We start from the raw sequence: 22,383 nt of genomic DNA on the forward strand, positions 1-22,383 counted from the left end.
TCCCTGGGTGGCAGAATTCCATAAATTCATGTCCTTCGTGGCCACCCATACTAATATTAAGTTTTGCGTTGTTCTCATTTCTGTTACTTCTCATTTCTTTCGTCTTTCTTCGATTCACTCTCAGGTCATATTCTGTACTCATTAGACTGTTCATTCCATTGAACACAAACTGTAATACTTCTTCACTTTCACTGACGACAGCAATGTCATGAGTGACTCTTAGCGTTGACATCGCTTCAACTGGAATTTTAATCCCACTGTTGAACCTTCCTTTTATTTCCGTCATTGCTTCTTAGACGTATAAATTCCACAGTATTGGAGAAAGGCTGCATCCTTGTCTTGCACACCTTTTAATCCGCACACTTGCTTCTTGGTCTTCCAGTCTTATTCTTGGTTCTTGAACATACTGTACATTACCCGTCTTTCCTTGTAGCTTACTCACATTCTTCTCAGAATTTCGAACGTCTAGTACTATTTTACATAGTCGAACACTTTATTCCAGGTCGACAAATCCAGTGAAAGAGTTTTTATTTTTCGTCAGTAAGGCTTCCATTATCAACGGCCTCTGTGTTGTCTTGCCATTTCCAAAAGCTTAACTGATCGTAATGTAATAGATATTCAGTTTTGTTTTCCATTCTTCTGTGTATTATTTTCGTCAGCAACTTGAATGGCCGGCTGGAATGGCCATGCGGTTCTAGGTGCTACAGTCTGGAACCGAGCGGCCGCTACGGTCGCAGGTTCGAATCCTATCTCGGGCATGGATGTGTGTGATGTCCTTAGGTCAGTTAGGTTTAATTAGTTCTAAGTTCTAGGCGACTGATGACCTCAGAAGTTAAGTCGCATAGTGCTCAGAGCCATTTGAACCATTTGAGCCAACTTGGATGCATTAAGTGTTAAACTGATTGTGTCATAATTCTCACAATTGTTGGCTCTTGCTGTTTGTGGAAATGTGAGGATAATATTATTCCGAAAGTCTAATAAAATATGGTCTCATACATCCTATACACCAATGTGACTAGTCGTTTTATTGCCACTTCTCGCAATGGTTTTATAAATTTTGATGGAATGTTATCCACACCTATCTTATTTGATCTTAAATCTTCTAAAGTTCTTTTAAATTCTAGTACTGGATCCTTCATCTCTTCTATATCGACACCTCTCTCTTCTTATATCACGTCATCAGATAAGTCTTCCTTCTCATATAGGCCTTCTATGTACTCTTTCCAACTATCAGCTCTCTCCTTTGCTTTTGAGAGTGGAATTCCCATTGCACTTTTAAACCACACTTGCTTTTGATTTCACCGAAGACTGTTTGACTTTTCTATATGCCGAGTCAGTCCTTCCGATAATCACTTATTTTTCGATTTCTTCACACTTTTCATGCAGCCATTTCGCCTTAACATCCCTGTACGTCCTTTTTACACTTCCTTCTTTCGTCGATCAGCTGAAGTACTTCTGTTACCCATGGTTTCTTTTATTTCTGTATACCTGAATTTTGCTGAACGTTTTTATATTTTCTCCTTTGGTCTATCAGCTGAAGTATTTCTACTTTCACCCATGGTTTCTGGGCAGTTGCCTTCCTTGTACCTATGCTTTTCTTTCCTCTGTTACCCATGGTTTCTGGGCAGTTACCTTCCTTGTACCTACGCTTTTCTTTCCTCTGTTACCCATGGTTTCTGGGCAGTTACCTTCCTTGTACCTACGCTTTTCTTTCCAACTTCGGTGTTTTGCCTATTCAAAAATTTCCATTGCTCTTCAACTGATGTGTCTATTGAGCTATTCACTATCACAGTATCTACTGTCACAGAAAGTCCAAGCGCATTTTTTCATTCATTTGTTCTTCAATATCACATTCCTTGCGCATTGATTCTTCCTGGCTAGTCTCTTAAACTTCAGACTACTCTTCATCATTAATAAATTGTGATTTGAATATCAGCGTCTGGTTATGCCTTACAATCCAGTATCTGATCTCCGAATCTCTGTCTGACGATGATATAATCTAACTGCAATATCCCAGACGTTTCCAAGTTTACCGCCCCTTCTTGCGATTCTTGAAAGGAGTATTCGCTATTACAAGCTGAAATGTATATGAGATGTCAGTCGGTTTTTCTGCTCTCTCATTCCTACTACGAAGCCCATATTCTCCTGTATTCCTTTTTGTTTACTCCTTCCCCTATATTAGCATTCCAATCCATGGCTATTATATTTTCACCTCCCTTTGCATAGTCAACTTCTCGTTCTATATTCTCGTATACTTTATCTACACTCCTGGAAATGGAAAAAAGAACACATTGACACCGGTGTGTCAGACCCACCATACTTGCTCCGGAAACTGCGAGAGGGCTGTACAAGCAATGATCACACGCACGGCACAGCGGACACACCAGGAACCGCGGTGTTGGCCGTCGAATGGCGCTAGCTGCGCAGCATTTGTGCACCGCCGCCGTCAGTGTCAGCCAGTTTGCCGTGGCATACGGAGCTCCATCGCAGTCTTTAACACTGGTAGCATGCCGCGACAGCGTGGACGTGAACCGTATGTGCAGTTGACGGACTTTGAGCGAGGGTGTATAGTGGGCATGCGGGAGGCCGGGTGGACGTACCGCCGAATTGCTCAACACGTGGGGCGTGAGGTCTCCACAGTACATCGATGTTGTCGCCAGTGGTCGGCGAAAGGTGCACGTGCCCGTCGACCTGGGACCGGACCGCAGCGACGCACGGATGCACGCCAAGACCGTAGGATCCTACGCAGTGCCGTAGGGGACCGCACCGCCACTTCCCAGCAAATTAGGGACACTGTTGCTCCTGGGGAATCGGCGAGGACCATTCGCAACCGTCTCCATGAAGCTGGGCTACGGTCCCGCACACCGTTAGGCCGTCTTCCGCTCACGCCCCAACATCGTGCAGCCCGCCTCCAGTGGTGTCGCGACAGGCGTGAATGGAGGGACGAATGGAGACGTGTCGTCTTCAGCGATGAGAGTCGCTTCTGCCTTGGTGCCAATGATGGTCGTATGCGTGTTTGGCGCCGTGCAGGTGAGCGCCACAATCAGGACTGCATACGACCGAGGCACACAGGGCCAACACCCGGCATCATGGTGTGGGGAGCGATCTCCTACACTGGCTGTACACCACTGGTGATCGTCGAGGGGACACTGAATAGTGCACGGTACATCCAAACCGTCATCGAACCCATCGTTCTACCATTCCTAGACCGGCAAGGGAACTTGCTGTTCCAACAGGACAATGCACGTCCGCATGTATCCCGTGCCACCCAACGTGCTCTAGAAGGTGTAAGTCAACTACCCAGGCCAGCAAGATCTCCGGATCTGTCCCCCATTGAGCATGTTTGGGACTGGATGAAGCGTCGTCTCACGCGGTCTGCACGTCCAGCACGAACGCTGGTCCAACTGAGGCGCCAGGTGGAAATGGCATGGCAAGCCGTTCCACAGGACTACATCCAGCATCTCTACGATCGTCTCCATGGGAGAATAGCAGCCTGCATTGCTGCGAAAGGTGGATATACACTGTACTAGTGCCGACATTGTGCATGCTCTGTTGCCTGTGTCTATGTGCCTGTGGTTCTGTCAGTGTGATCATGTGATGTATCTGACCCCAGGAATGTGTCAATAAAGTTTCCCCTTCCTGGGACAATGAATTCACGGTGTTCTTATTTCAATTTCCAGGAGTGTATCTCTTCTGCTTGCGACATTCGCATGTATACCTGAACTTGTCAGCCTGGGTTTGTTGTCGAGTCTGATGAGAAGAACCCTTTCTCCGAACTGTTTACAGTAACTCAATCTCTGATCTACCTACGTATTCATACGTATCCTACTCCAGTCATACCTTTTTCTGCAGCTGTTGATATTACCCTGTACACATCTGACCAGAAATCCTTGTCTTCTTTATTTTTCACTTCACTGACCCCTACTATATCTAGACTGAGCCTTAGCACTTCCCTTTTCAGATTTTATAACTTCCCTACCACCTAAAAACTTCTGACATTCATCACCCCGACCAGTAGATTGTCACCCTTTAATTGATTAATCAATCTTTCTCTCATAGTCACTTCCACATGGCAGTCCCCATCCGGAAATCCGAACTGGGAACTAGTTCGTAAGCTTTTGCCAATGGAGAAAGCATATTGACACTTTTTCAACTACAGGCCTCTTATCCAGTGCATACACGTGGTGTGTCTTTAATGCAGAAGTTTCCAATGCATTCTGTATCCTCATGCCGTTGATCATTGCTGGTACTTCGGGCATTTAGGGGCAGTTTTCCACCATCCGGACAGGAGAGTTTCCTGAACCTCTTCCGCTCCTCCATCCTCTTTTCACAAGGCCGTTGAAAAGACGTAGGTGACTTCTTATACCGAAAGCCTTATCATTCAAAATTTAAGCAGTGATGGGGTTCCATCCCGGGACCCAGGGCGTTCTGATTACTGTCAAACGCACTACCCCTAGACCTCGGCTCGCTTTCGCAGGACGTGTCTGACCATACATTGTGGCAGTACAGTGGACAGGCCGTAGATGACATTGACGACACCCTTATGCTCCTCACTACAGTGGTTACTTACAATAATTTGAGGTTTAGAGATCGTATCTATGTTCAGAAACATTCGTTGGCCATGTGCTCTCCGTTGTCCTACTGCGTTGCTAAAGTAATTTTGACTGAATCTAAAACTGAGATTGGTTCTTTGCATACCAGCTATGTTAGTAGTATTGTAGTACGGTGCAGCCACTGTGTTGATGACCAACTTTTACTGTACAGCGAGTCTAAGGAGGAATGCTCTGATGTTGTTGATGATATAAATGATGTACATGAAACGGTACAGTTAACCAAAGAATACAGTCAGGGAGAATGGCTACCTTACTTAGATTTAAAAACTTCCTTACATTGTACAAGGACTGGGTATGTTTATAGAAAGGCTACAGTGACCGATGCCGTTATACACCACAGCTCTAATCACCACCTCGGGTACGAGACTGTAGCTTTTAAAACAATGTTATATCGCGTTCACAGTTACTCTTGTGTAAAGAGGCCCACGATCGAGAATTTATGCGTAATCTGCACACCGTATGTAACAATGGTTAGGGTATCAACTACGTAATTGATGTTAACAAGTATATAATGGGTACAAAAATTCGCTAGGCATAGGCAGTGGTCAAATGGAGATGGAACCACACTACAGATATTAGACGAGTGGAAGACGAGTTCATTGGTTACAATAGGATACTGTGCTGTGGAGCAGTTTCACAAGAAGCAGGCACAAAGCGTAAGACAAAGAAGTTAAAGCCGGCGTCAGTTATTCCTTGAATATCGGCCAAAGACTTGGGCTTAGAGAGACAGCAACTTGTGAAAAGTACACATCTTTTACGACAGATCTGCTGCCAGGTATGTGGAGCAGAGTGGCAGATGGTTTGGTATTAATCTTGTTGAACACAGTAGTTTTGAGGAATTCGAAGTCTGCTTTAAGTAACCACTTACGTAATTTTGGCCTTTCGGTAACAGGAGTAGCTAATAATATAAAACTCTCGCGAAGAGAGGGTAAGGGGTGAACCTTAAACGTTCTTCAAGAGATTGCAATTATGTGAAGTTTAAAAGTATATGTGGCATCACATATCAGTGCCAGTGCACAGCGTATCAAGGGTGGTAACAGAATAGCAAGTTTGCGTTTGACGATAACGGTCGTGTGGTATGCGGCGGACCCAATGTAGCATGTCCACTGGGCCATGGCTACAGCAGCTCTGTACTTCGAGCGGCATCTGCTGCCGCAATATGCAGTATGCGACAGCCAGCGGCAGCTGCTCAGCCTACTTGTGCTCGGAACCACATCGCCACGTGACGCTACGCAGCTGCCGTCTAATCGCGAGTGTGAGACCATAGTTTAGGCTGCACTGCAGAAAATGAGTCTGCGATCGCAGACAAGGGAAGTAAATCTTCTGTTTACTGTGGTTATCTTGATCGCGAATCATTTCTGCTCATTTCCAGCTTTCCTTCGACGACAGTTTATGCCCCACTTTGTAGTCCATCCCTGCTTATCTTTTGTGTAGAAAGTCATAAACAACAGTACCCCAACATTCCCTTAATATCCAGGTAGAGTTAGGGCATTACAATATACTATCAAACTTTGATTGCATTTCAAGGACGTGGTGTCATGGTTTTTTTACTGGCTGGTTAATGATCCTGGCTTTTCGTTATATGCTCTTGCATCTGGTATAATTTTTATACATTTTTTATGGTACAATAGTTTATAGTTTGTACTGCAGTGTTCCTATGATATTTGGTCATGAGAGGAAATGTTTGTAATTCTCTGCTTCTGTGTGTGATGGCGCTAGTGCTCTCTACTGTGAGACACGTGATTTCGTTAACCACCAGCGTGGTCCTTGTATGGCGAGGCGGTTGGAGGGTGCGTGTCCACCGCCTCCAGATATGATGTGAGTTTTTAACTGTCTGTCTATCAACGCTACTAGCTGGTACTTTTTCTTTTCTCCCTTTCTATTGTAGGTTAATGTGATTTTAGGGTTTTCTACTCGACAATTTTACTGGTGACGCCCTGCTTGTTGTGTGTAACTGCATTTTATCCAGAGGACATTGAGTTATCCTCCGTCCCATCTCACGGGTCTAATGTTTTAACGACATGAGTATCTTCATGTTAGCTTTCATATGGCTTAATTATAAGGATTGGTCTCCGTTTTAGGATCATAATGTTGACTGTATCTCTTGTATCTTCTGCAGATGTACAGCTGACAATGTGATCTAATATCACGACATCGTTCGTGTTCTTATAAATAAAGATTTTTACAGAGCTGGAAACCATTTATTTCTCAAATATGGATTAATTCATCAGTGGTTTCCCCTAAAATTAAACTATTTTGAAAAAAGAGTGCTGAATGTAATTCATATCAAGAAGAATAAATATTTTAGTATACTGTTATATGCTGACTACATCGTATTACGAGGAATAGCAAATTCTAAAGACAAACTACAAAAATCAATACAAGTTTCAAACTTGATTGAAAATAATTGTAATTTTAAGGTAGCCGTAAATAAAACTAAAACAATTGTTGTCCATAGGATATACCCACTACTAAACAAAATTCTATTTATGATCAGATTTTGGAACACGTTCACCACTTCAGTTACCTAGGAAGCTATATTCATTTAAACAAACGTAATTGTAGGTATTAAATTACAGTGATAGCAGAATGTATTTGGTACTATAAGCGGAACATAAAAAAAATGCACAACAAGAATTTCTGTACGGTGGTAGCTGTACCAGTTTTACTGTATGGGGAAACCTGTAATATGAAAAGAAAAGGCTGTACCCATGTTCAGGCGGTTGAAATGAAATATTTACGAGCAGTAAAAGGTTGCTGTTATGAAAACTTTATTCATGACCACTGCATATTTTTGCACTAAATGACGATGAAAACAAATAAAGGTGAAAGAACCACCTAGAACGAATGGAAAAGACACGGATAGCAAACTTTGAAATGTCCCCATAGAAAAATTTATGAATTACTGTGCTAATAAACCTCTTACGTTATTTGATGTTTGAACAGCTGAGCAAAACTGAACGTGCTCAGACAATTCTCTCTTCACTTACTCTGATCATCAATAAACTGACACACAATATTTTTAGCGCAGCGCAATCTGACTTTCAATAATCCCTACAAAAGAATGGCCCTGACTAACAATAACCTATACCTCTCATGAATTACTTACAAAAATCTTCGTTACTCGAACTACTGCAATACAGCGAGCGCCAATACTGCCAGCTAAATAAAGGGTTCTAACTACTGAAGGCACTAACTACTGACAGGCATAGTTAGCAAATGAAAGATTTTGATAGAGAACAAACAATGTATTTATCTTAATAATATTGAAAAGTCATCATATATATATATATATATATATATATATATATATATATATATATATGAGTTCATGATATACAGTATTAAAACTTTACTCTTTCTGATGGACACACGTCCAGATCGTCCGCTCTCAAAATTCTGCCATCTCTCTCTCACATCCACCACTGCTGGCGGCTCACGTCCAACGCGCTGTTCACATCCAACTGCCCAACACTACAATAGGGAATATTACAACGATGCCAACCAGCCACAGACTGCACAGAGCACAGCCAGTGATTTTCATACAGAGCGCTACGTGACGTTAACAACATAAAAACCTAAACAGCCTACTTACAACTTTTTGAAAGAAATTCCTGCTGATGTCTGTAAATTGCTGTTATTTCAAAGAATCCTGTTTTTGTTTCCATAGTCACTCTCATTTAGAATGGCAGTAAAGCCGAGGTAATTTACACTTAAATGGTGGGAATTTCTTTCGTAAAGTTCTACGTGACTGTGATCACCGATGAAGGAAAAGTCGTTAAAGACTCCAAAGATCGCCGTACAATACAAACCAAAATGAAATAAGGCCATAACCCAGTTAACAGATAGTACTGAGTTCCGAATAGAGCGATTGCTCTAAGCTGTGAAAAGAAAAAGACGAATATGGTGAACCAACTTGATTTTCAATGAGAAGGGTTAATTAAGACAAATATGCTTTTATAATGTAAGAAAATCACTGTATTTACTTTTAACAGCACTAAAAAGCAACCAGTATACCGCACGAAAAGTGCGCAATCAGTGAGACTCAATACAAAGCTATTCTCTAAAACATAGTTCAGTACAGTAATGCAGCTGTAGAGAGTTTAATTGGAGTCGCTACTTGTGCGATACCGAGCAGAGGAGGCACTAACAACCAGGACGTTTAATAACAAGAGACAACATAAATACAGTTTGGTGTGCAGCAAGCCAGTGCCTGTCTTTGTGTATCGATGAAACCCTCCCATTCATTCCCATAGCAAGCAGTCTCAGTTCACTTAAGGTCTGCTTTTGTAAATTCCTCACAGCAGGTGTAGTGCACCACCGAGTTGTCCCTGGCACCCCGGATGTAATGCTCCGTGTAACAGCTCCGTGGTTTTGCGGGTAGTCGCTTGGATGTTCAGCGGTCCACCGTCCACAAGCGACTCATATCTCTCTTAGCTTGTGCGTTCACCATTGCTGAGGTGACACTAACTGTCGGCGCCTTCAGTTTCATGCCGCCACATCACGTTTCCTTGGGACATTATGGCTGGGTTGACTCGTCCACAATGTTACCTCACGGATTCTCCAGAGGCAAATACTGCGCCACACTGAAAGATTTCTAGCTTATTTTTAGTAGTTATTGAAAGCGATGTCAAATCTGTTTTTGTTCGATGTGACGTACATCATATTTGTACAATGGATGTTTTTCAAACTCAGATCTTCAGTAGTCGATATGTTACACCACAGAGGTTGTGTGTAGAAGCAATGTGGTCTTTGGTTGTCACTAGCACTGTTGTTGCCAGTGTGGCATTCAGAGAAGTGAGCGAGAGAGTAAGGTAAGGTGCTGCTGAGTGGTCACCAAATAACTAGCAGAACGCAGAGATGCAAACGCAGAGGAAATGGCTTTATGGAAATGATTGTGTAAAGACTGATTTGAAAAGTGTGAAGACATTCACGCAGTATTGTGGCTGCATTGCTTGTTCATGTGTCATTTATCATGAGTTTGTGAAAGACAGATGTTTAGCATGGTTTTCCTTTATTGGTTCGGGTCATTTACTTTGACTGTCGAAAAGTGATTAACCAAAGTGATCTCTTCACGTAGCTTGGACTCAGAGTTACAGTTTCACCACTCCTTTACTATTTCGTTAACTAATTTCATAGCAGAGTCATATTTTTTATAAGAAGTGATTTTTGTGCAGATGGTTGCAATTGTTAGTGAATGAGGTTCACATTAAAGTTCTGAATGCTAGTCTCTTTTCAATCATTAAGTAAGCCGAGTTTCTTAATCTATCTCCTTACTAAATTTTAATTTTGTGTTTCTTGTGTCCCTGCGTTGCAGCTGCGCAAAACATAAGGCATGATGTGCATACCATAGCTGGTTTTCCTTGCATTGCATTTGGCAACGATTTTTTTTAGCTCGTTTGCTGCGGCGCTGTATTTTAATTTTCACCACTTTCGAACTGTCTCGAGTTTCCATTGCACAACCTTATTACGGCTATTTTAATATTACAATCAGGACACGATAAAATCATTTACAGTTAAGCTATGTGATTCAAAATTGTTATCAGGTTCAGTTAAGTGAAGTTTATTCCAGATTTTATTCGCTTTGTCAATCTTATTCTTATAGTGGAGTGTTGCAGATGCGTGTGTGTGTCATTAGTGTTCGGGATTTTATTATGTCAATTTGTTTACATAACGGAATTGCCGCAGTGGTACCACCTGTTCCCGTCAGATCACCGACATTAAGCGCTTTCGGGCTGGGCTACCACATGGATGGGTAACCATCCAGTCTGGTGAGCGATGTTGGCAAGCCGGGTGCACTCAGCCCTTGTGAGGCAAAATGAGCAGCTACTTGAGTGAGAAGTAGCGGCTCCGGTCTCGTAAACTGACATACGGCCGGGAGAGCAGTGTGCTGACCACATGCCCCTCCGTATCGACATCTAGAGACGCTTGAGGGTTGAGGATGACACGGCGGCTGGTCGGTTCCGTTGTGTCTGTGGAACTAGTACTTGGTAGCCATGAGACCTGCCGTGCATCTCCCCACCCCGTTCGTGACAGTAAAGTGCTTTTTGTATGTGCCAGTTGGCAGTATACAGCCAGCGCCGTAAGAAAGATCGTCGAAAGTCAGAAGGGAGTTACCGATTCTGACCGAGACCACGACAACAGCGGGAATGAAGTTGCCTGATTTCAGGGTGTATCAACGCTAACTCTTCAACATGTCTACAAGGAATGACCTCGAGCGACGCAACCTTACGAAATAAACTTGATACTAAAAAGACACTAAGACACAGGCCTAGGAGAAGAGTGTCACTCCATGTCTCTTGCAGTCAGTTTCAAAGTCAAGAGGCAGCGCTAGTGTCAGTAAATGCTGGTCCACATAAACAAATTTCCGAGCAGATGGTGTAAAGGGAACTACAAGCAATGGACATTTGGAATCGGACATTCCTCAAAATATCATTGCTCACAGGGTTTCGTTTAGAAAACGAATTGGAATGTGAGTCCTGTAGTGGACGCCGTTCAGGGTATCAGTGGCCACACATATCTAGTTCCCGATGGAATGGAAAGATCTCTTAGCAAGATCGAACAGGAAAGTCAAGGATTTCATGTCAGAATGTGCACTTCTTCGGAACAAGAGCCGGCCGAAGTGGCCGCGCGGTTCTGGCGCTGCAGTCTGGAACCGCGAGACCGCTACGGTCGCAGGTTCGAATCCTGCCTCGGGCATGGATGTTTGTGATGTCCTTAGGTTAGTTAGGTTTAACTAGTTCTAAGTTCTAGGGGACTGATGACCTCAGCAGTTGAGTCCCACAGTGCTCAGAGCCATTTTTTTCGGAACAAGACAAGTAACCAAGAGGCTGACTGACAGTGGTATGCCCTGCGATAACATTGTACTCAAGAATGGCCCCACATCGTCTTTTCAGACGAGTCCTGGTACTGCATACGTCATGACGGAAGTGTCTATGTGTGTGTAGGCTCCGAAGAGAGAGACACCTCTGCTTCGGAGCTGGCAATTTGGACAACAGCTGTTAAGCCCGGAGTTTGTGCTCTATATCCGTTATCTTTCAACCAGATTATGTAAGATCGCATGTTGTGTGTGCTGTCCTGGCTAAATCGATACAAAATTTGGTCTTCTATTCCCATGACCAGGACCTTCTGACACTTATTGAAAACATCTGGTCACAGACTGTCAATCTTCCACTCCTCCGCTTGCCAGCGACTGCGATTGGTGAACACTGGCACAGAGCTGGATCAACCTGTTATCAAAACTCAGTTCAACTCGATGCGCAGCTGAGTTGGAGTTGTCTATTATACCCCGTAAACACCTACAAACGTAATTATGTAATCCTTCTGCTACACTGCATACACCTAATAAGTACAATTTGGTTATTTACTATCCTTCTTGGTGTAGTAGTTTTAATGGCGACCATTATAATTCAATCTCATCAGTGCGACTGATAAAGAAAGATAAATAGTCGACCTTCACATGGTCCCAAGACACCGTAAACGGGATACAAGAAGGCATTGGCTCGTCGCCAGGAGTGTCGGCGAGATGGCCGCAGGCGATGAAATCACAGCGGGGCGCCGCAGCGTGGATGAGCCGCAGCCTGCCAAGTGCCCGTAGGCGGCAGGGGGGTCGGGGCTTCCCCTCACTTGACCCCGACACCGTCTGGCGCTGCTCTGGCCCGCGACACCTGGTGGCGTTTAGTTGCAGCTCACCTGTCCAGGGCACAATCTAACGCGCGATAATGTTATACAATGTGGTCAGAAGTAATCCGGAAAGCTTGTAAGTGCGCTGTAGGTTAGGTTGTGCTGGGAAATAAATGTTAACAAAAAAAAAAATTGGGTACATTGCACTGCTTCCGATTTACTTAGCATTGAAGTTAACCAAGGATGTCTTTGCGCGCTCAAATTCAAGCAGTCTGCGAGAGGCGGTATTGCCAAACGTGTTACTCGTTTGGTTTCGTAAAACTGAACAAGAGAGCGACACAAAAATTCGATATAGGACGCTAGCAAGGATGGAATCTAAGCCAATGGTACAACTATCTCCTGAGCTATCTTCTACGCTGTGAGAACCACAAACACTAATTGTGTCTGCCAGGCTGCTTGAGTTTGCGCACGCAACGACCTGATTTAATAACTTCAATTTTGATTAAACCAGAAATGGCGCAACGTATCCAATTTTTTTCCTAACAATTATTTGTGAGCACAACCTACCCTGCAACACCCTTGCAAGCTTCTCAGACTGCACCTGACGACCCTAAAAAAAAAAAACTCAATAAAATTTCTAATTTATCCAACGCAGTTAATTTCGTTCCTGAACAAGAGGAGTGCTAGTTCTGCAAGGTTCGCAGGAGAGCTTCTGTAAAGTTTGGAAGGTAGGAGACGAGGTACTGGCAGAAGTAAAGCTGTGAGTACCGGGCATGAGTCGTGCTTCGGTAGCTCAGTTGGTAGAGCACTTGCCCGCGTAAGGCAAAGGTCCCGAGTTCGAGTCTCGGTCGGGCACACAGTTTTAATCTGCCAGGAAGTTTCATATTAGCGCACACTCCGCTGCAGAGTGAAAATCTCATTCTGAAGAGCAAAAAGGTTTTTACTTCTACCATACTGATTTTTATCTTGGCTGCATTCTCTCTGTCCGTAACCTAAAATGCCACATTGTCGAAATAAGTTTCACCACTTCACTCGTACTTCAGTAGCGGACACCTACAGTATTAATTTCAATTATTGCAGATGGAAATGTTAAAAAAAAATCTTCGTTACCCTTCTCCTCAAATCGAGAGGAAAATCCGGTTACAAAGGAGAGGCTATAATTCTCACGACAACTTCAAGAAGTAAACAACAATATCAGTGTATTTCATAGCGTCAGAACCTAAAATCATTGCATAAAATTTTCATGAACCGCTCACAATCGTTACAGGTGAGAAATGACAGAAACAAAAAGAGCAGTGTGAAATGTATTAAACGACCTAAACGGCCGCGGGATAGTATTGCAGGATACCAAATGGATCGTGCCTGATTTGAAACTTGCGTCCAGACAGATTTGTCCAGTTCATGTATTCATATGATCACGTGTTTGTGTGTCGCCACTAAATCATTAGATCTGACGGCTGAAAAGATGAAACCAGTAATCAGTTTTAATGATATGTTGTGACCGACGTATTGAACATCTACGATGAACATGCATTAATATTTTTTTAATTGTTCGTTTCCTGATCTTTGCTTCTAGGACTTTGCACATTCACTTCTCTATTAAATATAGCAAGTAGCGCAGTGTCCACTTTGTTGATCATACACATTTATAATTCTATCATATTGCGTATTTATTTTTCTTCATATGCTACAGACAAGTTTTACTGCCAGAGATTGCTTATTTATTCTCCGATGGTTTCATAATCTGGTGCTTGATTTTTATTAATGACTGTGATTGTGTTATGGTTCTAACGTCATCCAGACTATAAGCCGGGTTGCAGAGAGTAAATGTAGATGTAGATAAAATTATGACAGTCCTCTTCGGCTCTCCGATATTAGTTACACTACTGGCCATTAAAATTGCTACACGACGAAGATGAAGTGCTACAGACGCGAAATTTAACCGACAGGAAGAAGATGCTGTGATAAGCAAATTATTAGCTTTAAAGAACATTCACACAATGTTGGCGCCGGTGGCGACACCTACAACGTGCTGACATGAGGAAAGTTTCCAACCGATTTCTCATACGCAAACAGCAGTTGACCGGCGCTGCCTGGTGAAACTTTGTTGTGATACCTCGTGTAAGGAGGAGATATGCGTACCATCACGTTTCCGACTTTGATAAAGGTCGGATTGTAGCCTACCGCGATTGCGGTTTATCGTATCGCGACGTTGCTGCTCGCGTTGATCGAGATCCAATGACTGTTAGCAGAATATGGAATCGGTGGGTTCAGGAGGGTAATACGTAACGCCGTGCTGGACCGAACGGCCTCGTATCACTAGCAGTCGAGATGACAGGCATCTTATCCGCATGGCTCTAACGGATCGTGCAGCCACATCCCGACCCCTGAGTCAATAGAAGGGGACGTTTGCAAGACAACAACCATCTGCACGAACAGTTCGACGACGTTTGCAGCACCATGGACTATCAGCTCGGAGACCATGGCTAAGGTTACCCTTGACGCCACATCACAGAAGGGAGCGCCTGCGATGGTGTACTCAATGACGAACCTGGGTGCACAAGTGGCAAAACGTCATGTTTTCGGATGAATCCAAGTTCTGTTTACAGCACCATGATGGTCGCATCCGTGTTTGGCGACATCGCAGTGAACGCACATTGGAAGCGTGTACTTGTCATCGCCATACTGGCGTATCACTCGGCGTGACGGTACGTGCTGCCATTGGTCACACGTCTCGGTCACCTCTTGTTCGCATTGACGGCATTTTGAACAGTGGACGTTACATTTCAGATGTGTTACGGCCCGTGGCTCTACCATTCATTCGATCCTGCGAAACCCTACATTTCAGCAGGATAATGCACGACCGCACGTTGCAGGTCCTGTACGGGACTTTCTGGATACATTAAATGTTCGACTACTGCCCTGGCCAGCACATTCTCCAGATCTCTCACCAATTGAAAACGTCTGGTCAATGGTGGCCGAGCAACTGGCTCGTCACAATACGCCTGTCACTACTCTTGATGAACTGTGGTTCAAATGGTTCAAATGGCTCTGAGCACTATGCGACTTAACTTCTGAGGTCATCAGTCGCCTAGAACTTAGAACTACTTAAACCTAACGAACCTAAGGACATCACACACATCCATGCCCGAGGCAGGATTCGAACCTGGGACCGCAGCGGTCGCTCGCCTCCAGAGTGTAGCGCCTAGAACCGCACGGCCACTCCGGCCGGCGATGAACTGTGGTATCGTGTTGAAGCTGCATGGGCAACTGTACCTGTACACGTCATCCAAGCTCTGTTTGACTCAATATCCTGGCGTATCAAGGCAGTTATTACGGCCAGAGGTTGTTGCTCTGGATATTGATTTCTTATGATCTATGCACCCAAATTGCGTGAAAATATAATCACATGTCAGTTCGAGTATAATATTTTTGTCCAAAGCATACCCATTTATCATCTGCATTTCTTCTTGCTGTAGCAATTTTAATAGCCAGTGGTGTATAATTGTTGAACGTTTTTGTAATATTGTCCTGCACAGATCGCCATAATTTATCGTATGGGTAAGTTTTCTCCCCTTCCATTTCTTTCTTGTTTTTCAATATGGTTTGATTAGTGAATATTAATATCGTAGAACAACCTTTCGTTACCATTCTTCGTGAACTAAGCCTACGCAGTTGCTGGATAGAAATTTAAATCTTGGATGAGATGATTATATATTCGACTGATCTAACGGAGAAACCACACTCACACGGGGATGACATTATTCTTTGAGACTCTTAAATTTAAGTTCCATTTACATCGTTTAGATACAAGCAAAATCATATCCTTCTGTGACTACAACGAATGTAGTTAATATTTTGTGCCATTCATGAAAGTCTTGAAAATCTCAATACATTGACCAAATTTACAGAATTTTCATGCTCCACCATAAGAAACTACTTCTTGTTTGATAGATTACTGATAAACGAATAGAACATGGCATAATTTGCTGTGGGGAAGAGATGCAGTTTGACTCGAAGTGTTTCGTGGTTGTATGCATGGCCTATATACTATGTTCCATATAGCCCGTTTAGACTCACATGTGATGTGTCTAGAATAGTAAGAGAATTCTGTTCAATTGTAATCACATTTCATAATTTTCGGAGGGTAATGTGGTGCTACGCACTTTACCATTAATAAGCGAAACAGGATTCTATTGATTTTCGTAGTTTTCGTTCTGCAGTCATTTAAGCAGAGAAAATATGGATAACAGTTGTAACACACATATGGTGACGCGTCCTATATGTCAGGGCTTGAGGACTTTGTTGCTACTAAAAGGTAACGGAGCTAAGGTTTGCACTATGCTTCACCATCGCACAGTGAGAGACAAGTTTTATGTCACAGCTGTTACCCATACAACCTGCTGAGCTTTGTCTTTCGGAATGACACTCTCTCGGCGTTGTACTGGCCATTCATCACACCTAACAGAAATTCTATCCCAGCCATTCTGTAGTTACTCAACGACGACACTTTTCCATAGACTACAGCATCATCAGAAAATGGCTCCAGATTGTTGTTCAGCCTGTCTTTTAGATAATTTCTGCGTATGAAGAACAGGAGCGGTCCCGTAACACTTACCTAGGACACCCTTGACGATAGCCCTGTCTGCTGAACTGTCGCAGTCCAAGAGAACGTACTGGGTTGTATTACTTGGCTTACCAAACTAGTCAACATCAATTTATATGCCGAAAGTAGTTCAGCGTTGCAAGTTTGATATGAAATAGAATTGTATTTCTGGTATCAACAAAGAAACAAAATCTCATTGTCAGGGTGTCTGTAGTGAAATACTTTATTCATGTTATCTGAGATGTAGGAAGTTATTTCTACCGCTTTTCTAATAATATGCAACTTCTGTTTCAGATACGGTGAGCAGAGGGCCCGCATGTTGACTTGACGCCGTTTCTTGGAGAGCTGAGTCGTTCCTCGTTCACGAAAGCAAGGTAAAAAGAAGAATAGTAATAGTAGATGCCGAGTATAAGTACACTTTTAAATGACATTGAGTAAAACTTTTTAAAGCAAATTAACTTGCACATTTGAGTTGACTGTGAGGTGGACAGGCTGTACTGATTGTGCTGCATAATACATTATTTGATCAAAAGTATGCGGACACCTGGCTGAAAATGACTCACAAGTTCGTGGCGCCCTCCATCGGTAGTGTTGGAATTCAATATGGTGTTGGCTCACCTTTAGCCTCGATGGCAGCTTCCACTCTCGCAGGCATACCGTACATTCAATAAGGTGCTAGAGGGTTTCTTGGAGAAGAGCAGCACATTATTCACGGAGTGCTGCTCTGAGGAGAGATATCGATGTCGGTCGGTGAGGATTGGCACGAAGTCAGCGTCCCAAAACACCCCAAAGGTGTTCTATAGGATTCAGGTGAGGACCCTGTGCAGGCCAGTCCAATACAGGGATGTTATTGTCGTGTAACCGCTCCGCCACAGGTCGTGCATTGTGAACAGATGCTCGATCGTGTGGAAAGATGCAATCGCCATTCCCGAACTGCTCAATAGTGGTAAGCGAGAAGGTGCTTAAAACATCAAGGTAGGCCTGTGCTGTAATAGTGCCACGCAAAACAACAAGGGGTTGCATGCCCCCTCCATGAAAAACACGACAACACCATAACACCACCGCCTCCAAATTTTACTGTTGGCACCATATACGCTGGCAGATGACGTTCACCGGCATTCGCCATACCCAAACCCTGCTATCAGATCGCCACTTTGTGTACCGTGATTTGTCACTCCACACAACGTTTTTCCACTGTTCAATCGTCCAATGTTTACGCTTCTTACACCAAGCAAAGCGTCGTTTGGCACTTACTGGCGTGATCTGTGGCTTATCAGCAGCCGCTCGACCAGAAACCCAAGTTTTCTCACCGCCCGCCTAACTGGCATAGTACTTGAAGTGGATCTTGATGCAGTTCGGAATTCCAGTGTGATGGTCTGGATATATGTCTGCCTGTTACACATTACGGCCCTTTTGAAATCTGTCAGTCAACAGACGAGGTCGACCTGTATGCTTTCGTGCTGTATGTGTCCCTGCGCGTTTCCACTTCAGTATCACATCGGAAACAGTGGACCTAGGGATGTTTAGGAATGCGGAAACCTCGCGTACAGACGTCTGACACAAGTGATACCCAATCACCTGACCACCTTCGAAGTCCGTGAGTTACGCGGAGTGCCCCATTCTGCTCTCTCACGATGTCTAATGACTACTGAGGTCGCTGATATGGAGTACCTGGCAGCAGGGGGCAACTAAACCCACGTAATATGAAAAACGTATGTTTTTGGGGGTGTCCGGATCCTTTTGATCTCGTAGTGTGACACTGTAGCTAATTGTACCGGATATACCGCACTTTTGGACTTAAAGCATCGTTTGAGAATTTCGATACCGTTGCTTCTAAGATTCAGGAGGTAGTAATTGAAGTTATGGATCGTTATTTGCTGGGTGAAGCATCGATAGACATTAGAGGTTGTTTGGTGCGAGGGAACCAGTCTCCGGCTGCTTGTTACAGAGTACATAATCATGATTTATTCGGTTTGTTAACGCAGTCCCGTTTGTTTCCGTGAAAATACCTTCACAACAATGAAGAAGTCTGTAATAAGCAACCACCAAAACGTGTAACACAAGAAATACATTAATGCAACAACATTCACTTGCAAAAGTAGTACGATGCTGCTGACATTGGTGCGAGGACAGATCAGCATAGCCTCTACATGCACTCTTCCATTCATTCTGTGAACACAGACACGAGGTGAATGTCGGCCAATTCTTCATCAGTAAACATAGCCATAGAACTGCTGTGTATCACCGTTCCCTCACAACAAATACCGATGGGAAAGAAAACAGTAGACAGAACAGAACAGTACTGAATGCAGACTTGAGGGCAACGAGTTAAAGACGGCATAGCCGTTGCCAACAGCTGGAAACCAGACACACAGCGCATACCGTCGGTCGTTGCCCGGTTGTGCGTAATTTTCAGTGCAATACAAATACAAATCTAACTGGTACCAGAAAGCAAACGATATGCATTAACGCTGTAACGAGCCACCGGGGAGTGTGAGTCACTTGCACTAAAATCCTTAGAAGGTATCCCTGAACAAGCTCTGAAAGTGTTTCCGAGTTGCGGTTCACCACGTATACGACATTTTTTAAACTTCGATATGAATGTCGTCAGTATACGTATTACCCGGTACATTATTTAATCACAAAGTCTTTCGTGATGGCATTCATGAACGAAATATTTTCAGACATGAAGCTGTTTCCGTTCCAAAATAACACTCCCATCTTGAAGATGCTTTCCGTTCTTTCAGACAGGGGTATCCCTTTACTCTACAGGAAATCCTCCAATTTGATAAACGCTAAGGAGACAAAAGTCGTAGTATACCTAATAATATCGATTCGGACCTCCTTTTGCAAGGTGTAGTGCAGCACCTAAACGTGAAATGGGCTCAACAAGTCTTTGGAAGTCCCTGCAGAAATATTGATCCGTGCTGTCTATAACCGTCCATAACTGCGAAAGTGTTGCCGGTGTAGGATTCAGTGAACGATCTGACCACTCGGTTATGTCCATGAATGTTCGATGGAATTCATGTCCAGTGATTTGGCTGTCCAAATCGTTCGCTCGAACTGTCCAGAATCCCTCAAACCAATCACGGTAGATTGTGGCCCGGCGACATGAAACATTGTCGTCCATAAAAATTCCGTCACTATTTGGGAATGCGAAGTCTATACATGGCTGAAAATGGTCCCCAAGTAGCCAAACATAACCATTTCCAATCAATGATGGATTCGATTTGACCAGAGGACCAGTCAGTTCTATGTAAACACAGCCTACACCATTATGCAGCCACTACCCGCTAGCACAGTGCCATGTAGAGAACTTGGTCGAAGGCTCCGTGGGGTTTGTGCCAAACTCAAAACCTTGCATTAGTTCTTACCAACTAAAATCGGGACTCAACTGAGCAGGCCACAGTTTTCAAGCCTTTTAAGGTCCAATCGAATTGGTCACGAGCCCAGGAGAGGCGCTGCAGGCAATTTCGTGCTGTTGGCAAAGACACTCGCCATAGCTAACTGACGCCAAATTTCGCTACACTATCATAAAGGATACATTCATCGTAAGTCCCACATTGATTTCAGTGGTTATTTCACGCAGTGTTGCTTATCTGTCAGCACTGACAACTCTACGCAGACGCTGGTGCTCTCGGTCGTTAAGTGAAGGCGTCGGCCACTCTGTCGTCCGTGGTGAGAGGTAATGCCCGACATTTGGTATTTCGGCACGCTCTTGACACTACAGATCTTGCAATATTGAATTTGCTAACGATTTCCGAAATGTAATGTCCCATTCGCCTGGGTCCAACTGCCATTCTGCGTTCAGAGTCTGTTAATTCGCGTAATGCGGCCATAATCACTTCTGACACATATTGACATGAGTCACCTAAATACAAATGACAGCATCGCCAATTGATATCTTGTGTTTGTGATATTACAGAACTACGATTTGTATATGTGCATATCGTTATCTCCTGACTTTTCTTACCTGAGTGTAAGCGCTGTATTGATGTAAGTCGTTCCTTTTGCGGAGGATGTGGCATTTCCTTGACTAGTAAAAGTAGCGAAAACTTCCTGCCCGATACATTACGTTTCTTGACGTAATGCTGCACATTAATGCAAACTGCAAGAGTGAACACCAACGGTTTGCAGTCGCTGGTTCGCTGATATCTTCCAAAGACGTCTCGTTATCCCCACTGGAATTATTGTTACGTGGGTCGGTCAGGATTCTGCCATAGTAATTGTCAAGTGTGACAGTCGGTTGCGTCACCGGGATCGCTGCTACTGTCAATACAGTAATGTATAAAGTCTTTGATTTAAGAAAAAGCACGCCTATAAGTTTTCCGTTTCAACCGATTGATGTACGGAACCCTAAAAACGGATGCCACGTTATTTATTTATTCAATTGTCTGACCCAGCGATACAGTAAAATCACCTCCGCTTTAGAGCCAGCATAAATCCATATGTTACGATCATGATGTTAATCACAGTATCGCGTACGGCTTGTACTCTACTTAATATCACTGTCTGTTCTTTAGAGTGATTTCACGTTACAGTACATCAGACGATCTCCAAGTCAATTTTAACATTTGTTTCACGTACAACTACAAAACTATACTACTGGATAAAAATGAAACATGCTCAAAGAGTGTGTTCATTGGCATCAGGATATATATATGCGTACGGACACGTTGCTGTATCAGTTTTTTACGATCATGGGCGATGAGATGCCACTCTGGAGGCCTACCAGTGTGTGTTCTGGGCGCATTGTGTCTGCGAGTTGACACTGCCTTCAGCAGTGATCTATACTATATTCCCACACCCGTTGACCATGTTCTGGACTTGCGCGTAGTATATCAAAATTGACGCATTGTGCGAGCAGCTGTGGCGGACCGAACAACACACAGGGCAGAAATCCAAGCACATGTCCCACCTTTTGTGTCCCCAAGTACCGTATGGAATAGTCTGCTTGTAGCAGAACCGAGATCACTCGTGCCTCTGACCACGCGACCATTGGCACCATTAAGCACGACTACTCTGGTGTCGTGAAAGAGCTGAGTCTGGAGTGCAATGGCGCTCTGTTGTCTGATGAGTGTAGCTTCTGTCTGTATGCGAATGGTAGACGCACAGGTGTCTGCACAAATTAACTGCAACGTATATGTTTATTGAATCTGTGTATTGGCGTGTTGGGCTGTACACAATACAAACTTCTATTGGCTAAGGCTGAAAAGCTATGTGAAACACATTCTAAAACTGTACCATTATTGGTTTCAAAAGCTGATTTTTATTCTTCGTCGCTACAAGAGGTAAAACATTTGTTTTCTCCATTCTATATTTTGCGTTTTTCGAGAAAACTTACATTTCATACAAAGATGTTTATGCACGCAAAGGAATGTAACATTTCCAACAACAGGACGCCTGTATATTGTACCTGTGCTGTTTTCTCGGATACTCTATGTGGCTCTTTTGTGTCAGTATATGCAGTACCATCACGTGGCAAATTGATATACCGTCTTTATTTGATGAAGATTCCTTCCCTTTAATATGCGTGGACAT

General features: G+C 43.6%; 1 protein-coding gene and 1 non-coding gene across 7 annotated transcripts in view; both read left to right on the forward strand.

Annotated features, from left to right (window-relative positions):
* Positions 1–22,383, forward strand: part of LOC124798130 (hemicentin-2-like) — a 1,906,233-nt gene that overhangs the window by 796,239 nt on the left and 1,087,611 nt on the right. For 5 of the 6 annotated variants that reach the window (XM_047261391.1, XM_047261390.1, XM_047261394.1 and 2 more), the window contains one exon: positions 17,137–17,216. The gene's annotated coding sequence lies outside the window, so the exon portion shown is untranslated. The remainder of the gene's footprint in view (positions 1–17,136; positions 17,217–22,383) is intronic. The other variant, XM_047261389.1, reaches the window with a different exon arrangement.
* Positions 13,018–13,092, forward strand: Trnat-cgu. Its single transcript has one exon. It is a non-coding gene; the product is annotated as a tRNA-Thr (tRNA).

The sequence above is a fragment of the Schistocerca piceifrons genome, chromosome 5 (genome assembly GCF_021461385.2).
Source record: "Schistocerca piceifrons isolate TAMUIC-IGC-003096 chromosome 5, iqSchPice1.1, whole genome shotgun sequence".
NCBI lineage: Eukaryota > Metazoa > Arthropoda > Insecta > Orthoptera > Acrididae > Schistocerca > Schistocerca piceifrons.